The sequence below is a fragment of the Podarcis melisellensis genome (genome assembly GCF_964234715.1).
Source record: "Podarcis melisellensis genome assembly, chromosome: 13".
NCBI classification, from domain to species: Eukaryota; Metazoa; Chordata; class Lepidosauria; order Squamata; family Lacertidae; genus Podarcis; species Podarcis melisellensis.
Window position 1 is genome coordinate 14,088,876 of NC_138545.1, and position 6,679 is coordinate 14,095,554.

Genomic DNA, 6,679 nt, shown 5'->3' on the forward strand with positions numbered 1-6,679 from the left:
TTAGCTCCATCAGCAGACAAAGGGGGGAGTGTTCTGGCCACCAAGGTGGGGATGGTCAAAGTAAAGTCTGGTGGCAAGATTTGGATTTGGAAGATGCGACAAGAGATGGGGTAGAGTGGACCACAGAGAGAAAGCAACAGAAACTCTTTTGGGACAAAGGGTATGAGTTTGGAGGCCCTGACCCAAACCCCAGGAGAGTTCTAGGGAGAGTGAATGTGTGAATTAACTAGAATAGACTGGGAACTGTGGGCGGGACTGTTGGATTTACTTAAGAGGAAGAATTCTATGGAAACTCCAGGCAAACTACTGCAGCAAAGGGAGTTGTGTCTTGGAGCCTCATCAAAGGCTCAAGGTCGTTAATTATCCATTCGAGGTGATTCCAGAGACTCGCTGGAGGAAGATGAGCCTTATCAGCTTGGCCGAGGGGAGATACCGACATTCTGCACATCCCAAAATGGGGAGAGACTCCTGTGATTCCTGTGCTTACCCAGGATTCAGTTTCCTTGGTCTGAGGGGTACTGAACACTGTGCTGTACTGTATATACAACCTTAGCATAGGATGGGGGAACTCAAAACATTAATACTTGAAGAGATCTTGCTCCCCCATTGAGTTTACTGGGAAGCCCTCAACTCAGCTTTGTGTCCTGCACAGAGCAAGACAGAGAATGAGAGAGAGAGAGAGAGAGAGAGAGAGAGAGATCCACTTCTTTAGTGCCATTCATAATCTTGTAAACTTCTAAAATGTCCATCTTTTTCATTCCTGAATCCAAATGACACAAACATGATACACCTTTGTTACAAAATTATCAAATAACTGTGTCGTTTAGTGGCAGATCAGCCCACCATTCATCATTTGTGAGAAGGGATTGTGGAGAGAGAGAGACAGAGAGACCCAAGGATCTATGCCATTTTTTAAAAAAAAATATATTTTATTGAATTTTAACATAAATATATTTCACAAACGTACAAAAGACAAAATGAAAAAGAAAAAACAGAGAAAAGGATAAAAAGAGAGAAAAAAAGAAAAACACGAAAAACATACAACTTTAAAAGACATTGATCGACTTCCCCTTATCTCGATTTCGGAAAATATTACCTTGTTTATCTATCTGCTGTGTCTATTCCTTAATAAAACTTTTTACGTAGTAAGCGTTATCTCATGCCTACTGTGATTTCTGTAAGTACATATATGTTTCTGATCAACATTTTGATTTTCCCTTTATCTCTATTTCCATATATATCCTAAATTTATCCCATTCATTATTAAACTTTGCACTTCTTTGATTTCTTATTTTCTGTGTCAATTTAGCCAACTCCAAATAATCGGATAATTTAAGTTGCCACTCCTTTAGTGTTGGGATTTTTGGTGTTTTCCAGTACTGTGCTATGAGGGTTCTGGCGGCCGCCATTGCATATTGAAAAAAGGTTCTATCTTCTTCTTTGATATCCTTACCAATTATCCCCAGTAGGAAGGCTTCGGGTTTTTTAACAAACGTATATTTAAGAATTTTTTTTAATTCATTATAGATGGATTCCCAAAATTTTTTGAGAATCTCGCACGTCCACCACGTATGGATGAAATCGCCCTCCTTGCTCTTACATTTCCAACACAATTTATCGCCTGTTCTATACATTTTATGTAGTTTTACCGGCGTTATGTACCATCTGTACATCATCTTATATATGTTTTCCTTTAGTGTCGTGCATGCTGAGAAATTCATATCTTTACACCACAATGCCTTCCATTTGTCAAACTCTATGTTGTACCCTAGGTCTACCGCCCACTTCACCATCACATCCTTTACTTCCTCATCCTTGGTGTCCCACTCAAGCAACTGGTTGTACATTTTTGATAATAATTTTGTTTTGCTTTCTATTATTTCAATCTGAAATCTAGATTTCTTGTCATTTATTCCGATCTTATTATTAGTCTAAGATTTTTATTTCAACAATAACAATACAAGATAAATAAAGTTCCAACTCTATGATTCTATCGTTCTTTTTAATAAGTTTGAATTTTAAAATTGCATTCTTAATTACTCATGCACACTGAAGCAAACACGCTGGTCTGGCCATGGAAATCCCTCTTGAGATTAGATTAGGTAAATCATGTTGGTCAATATCTAAATAGCAATACTTTCGCAAACCCCAAATGTTTGTATTGTTCTTACAGCAACTCCTTACTGATTTTATGACAAACCAACTTTAAGCAAGCATTTTCGAATTTGGCCTTCTGGGTGTTGACATAAAAAGAGCCTTGCTGGATCCAGACCAAAGGTCAATTTATAGTTGTGTCCACAATGGTCAGCTAGATGCTGCCTGGAAGCCCCCAAACAATAAGGTGGCAATATAAGGCTATGAGGCTTACATGATGACCACCGTAAAACAATTAAATTGTTCATCCAGTAAATCTCTCAGGGACAAGCAACAGAAGATGCAAAATAAGTCAATTTGTTAGTTGCTTTATCTTGCCCAGGGCAACACTCGCAGTAGCTTTATCCATACCCGTAACAGATTATTTCATATCCATTTCCCCATGGCCTCCTAGGTCTCTTCCAAATCATCAGAATCAAATTGCATTTCAGTTGTCCCATGCAAAAAGTCCTCCTTTTTGTTCAACATCAGTTTGAACCTAATAAAATTTATTGAAAGTTCTACAGTACTGGTAATGGGGCTTACCTCTGCCGCCACGCCACTACTGCACGATTTCTGTTCTCGTCCTGAAGCAAAGTTCTTAACCCAAGGTACTAGTTCTGGGTTAGCGGAGTCTGTAACCTGAAGCGTCTGTAACCCGAGGTACCACTGTATTCCAAATATGGGAACAGCATACATGTGTAATAATGTGGTCAAGTATTATTATTAATTATTAAAATTCTGTATCACCCTTCATCCTAAGATCACAGGACAGTTCATTTTATAAAAAACAAAAAATGAACATGACATACCAACAAACAAAACAATACCCACCCCATTTTAAAAGGCTACAGATTGTTTAATTAGCCAAAGGTTTGGGAGCAGAGGACTTAATTCAGATCTCTTTTATGCATGGATTTTACAGACCTGGGATTCAACCCTTATGGAAAAACTAACTACAGTACAACAAGAATATTGTACCGAGGGGGGAGGAATCTTCTTACGAAATGGTTTGATTTTATTGAATATGCGCAATCCACTGAACATGCTTTCTGTCCACCAGCATCACATGGAATATCATGGAACGATTCATTTGTTTGACCACAACCCTAGAAAATGGTATATATTCTAAGTTCCGCTAATGTTATATTTTTGTTCCTGGAAGACTCTGCACTCTGAGAAGGGGAGTGGGATTTGGAAGGTTGCTGGGGTCACTAGGTGTGATGCTGCAGGAAGAGTTGGGGGGGGGCTTTGGCACAAGACCTCGAGTAGCAGGAGGGGAGGAGGCACCACAATTTGTGCTGGCTGGCTGAAGTTATTTTGTGAGAGTTGCCTTGGATTCCAGTGCTGAACTAATGTAGAAAACAAGCCTCTATTGGAGCTTGTTAGGGGCTTGTTAGATGGATTCCCTCCAACTAAATTCCTCTGCAAATATGTGAATAAATCATGTTTTGTAAAGCTTTGGCAGTATCCGCCCTGTCTTCAAATCTTAAAATGAGGTTGAGGGCCAAGCAGATCCCATCAGCCAAGGTCCCTCAGAGTCCATGGGTTTAGGCGATAGGGAAGTTGCTTGCCTTTATTTAGCAGCATCAGAAGGCAAAGGGCGGAGGGTTCTGGCCACCAAGGTGGGGTGGGGGTGGGTCAAGGAATTGTTCATAAAGTGCCGCCAGCTAAAGCCCGGTGGCAAGATTTGGATTTGGAATATGCGGCAAGAGATGGAGTAGGCTGGACGACCAGGGGGAAGCAGCAGGAATCCTGAGCTTCTGTTTTCAGGCAAACTACTGCAGCAAAGGCAATCTTTGAAGGCCCAGGGAAAGACCTCCTCCCCTCTTGGTGACAGAACGAGACCAAGGACTCACACACCACAACGTATACTGGGATTTCAAATGGCCACAACTTTTATTATCAATTTCAGATGTAGGAAACCTTGGCTTAGGCATTGGGGGTCTATCCCTCTCAGCCCTGCAGCCGGGGGAACTGAGGCACAGCGGGGTTCATCAGATCAGAGGGGGCACTGCAAAATGCATGTTTACACAGCAAGCCCCCCCCACGCACCTTTGGGGCCGTTCACTGTGCCAGTCACTCCCTTCACAAACCTCCTTTAATGGGGAACCCTGAAAACGCTGTTGCAAGGGGGGAAGAGTCACCATTTCACGCTCCCCTATAAGAAAGATAGACTAAAGGATTCCGCCTAAGGTCTAAAACCACTAAAGTTGTGACAATTGCTATGGGGAAGATGAAACCTGCCATGCGGGGGGAATTCCTTCCCGGTCCTTTAACAGCAACCATCATAGGACCGTAGCAACGCCTGCAAACCTGAAAAGGAGAAAGGTTAACCTATAATAAAGGTGGTGATCAAAGAGAGGGTCAGGTGGGTGGAGCTCCAGAGCCAACTGCGCACTCAGAGCAGGCTCCGCCCCATATTCCAACTCCTGGAGTGGAGCAGAGTGAAGCCGGCTCACCTGCGGTCTGCTCACCTGGCCCCGCCCCCAACAGCGCTGCGGATAGGTGTGTTCGATCAGGGGGGTTGGCGGAACCCCCAACGCTCCACAGCACCGGGAAGGTGGGCCACATCCTGCAAATCTCAGTGAGGATCGGGGTTTTCTGCACGCCAGGGGCCTCAAATAGCACCCACAGACGCTTATTCGGACTCTAGGGACTGTGGAGTGATTTACATAGAGGCTTATATAAGAATCACTCATACAATGTTTCTGTGTGTCCAAACGTTGTTTGAGATACATAACAGTCCGGCACATGTACCAAAGATGACAGCTGGAGAAGAGGGAACATTATGGAATGATTCATTTTCAACAACACTAGAAAATTGTATATATTCCAAGTTCTGCTGATGCAATCTTTTTGTTCCTGGCAAACTCTACACTCAGGGGAGTGGGAGGGTTTTCTTGTGGTTGTTATTTCTGTACATTGTCTGAAAAAAATCAATAAATTGTGTATTTGGTTCCAATGTAGGTGGAGCAGTGTGTAGTTTCTCCTTAATCCGTAGCCTCTTCAATCCTATTTAAAGAGCAAGTGTTCACACATTTCCTTCATTCTCCACCAAGAGAAGCAGCTGCCACCTACTACAAAACTTTCTGTCTGAATACCACGAATACTGGTAAGTCTTGGAGATTTACTGGGCAGGAGCGGAGAGAAACTACTTTAGAATTTGGGGCATAAGGGGCTTCTTTGTGGACCTGTAGTTTAACTACTTTTTTATAATTATTGAGTGCCAATGATATTCCCTGTGTGATATTGAAGTGACATGGGGCCTTCCCCAGTGGCCGCGGAAGGGGGGCGGCCCCCCTCCCGGGTGCCATCTCTGAGGAAGTGTGACAAGAGTGTTCGCCACTGAGTGTTTCTGAATAGCAATGAGTAGGGCTTCATGAGTCACCAGAAGACAATGGCTATCTCAATGCTTTGTGAAAATTTATTTCATAAGGGAGTTTTGCATTGTGTGGAAATGTATGTTCTTTTGCCTATCACTGACTCTGCTGTCAGGTTATTTTAATAGGACCTCTTGAGCTCTAGAGTTATGGCAGCAGAAGAGGGAGAGAGGAATGCAGTAGCCACTTCTTTAGTGTCATGCATAATCTTATAAACTTCTGTTATGCCCCTATTTTTATATTCCTGAATCAAAAACACCCAAATGGTGGAGGTTAGTGGCTGATCAGATTACCAGCCCTTCTTGTGTAGAGTGAGGAAGAGATTCCTGAATCAATAAAGAATTGGGAAATCTCTTCTCTTCCCCCACAGCCCCCATAGATGTGTCCTTCCATCCTCTCCTAGCTCTGAACCTCAACAGTCTGGCACTACAGTACTATAGCTGTAGAGCATGCCCAAGGTTGTGGGTAGGCAAGTAGGTTTATCTGCCCCTTCCAGTGCTGTATGGTTGAAAGGATGGTGTCAGTTTAATCAAACAATGAGAGAAGCAGCTTCAGATCTGAATTTTGCTCCTCTTTCCAAGATATTCTGAGCTGTTAGGCAGTCTCTTCCCATCACAGCTGAGATAGGAAATTAATTAGAACAGCAGTTACCAGCATGGCTCTCATGAGTGCCTGGCTGCCCTCGTATGGTGCCCACAAAAGATCTTGGTAAATATCCCCTCAATATCTTTTTTTTAAAAAAAAAAAATATTTATTGGAGTTTTTAGAAAGAAAAAAAAATACAATGATAGTAAACAATGTTGTTTTGTTTTAACAAAATTTCATAACATCCTTGAACTTCCTCACGCCTCCCGCTCCCACTTGCATCATTAATAAATTTTTGTCAAGCAAATTATCATCTTATTTCCAAATTTGTAATCGCCTATTTAAATACAATAAAATAATTCTCCTACAAATTTGTTTCTCTCAATGTCTCTTATCATCAAATTCTAAACTATTTTAATGATGGCCAATTATTTATAACCAAGCATCCTTCTTAACATTCCACTAAATCACAATATTTCTGTAAATAAGTCTTGAACTTCTTCCAATCTTCTTCAATCCTTTCTTCTCCCAGGTCTCGGATTCTGCCAGTCATCTCCGCCAGTTGCATATAGTCCATC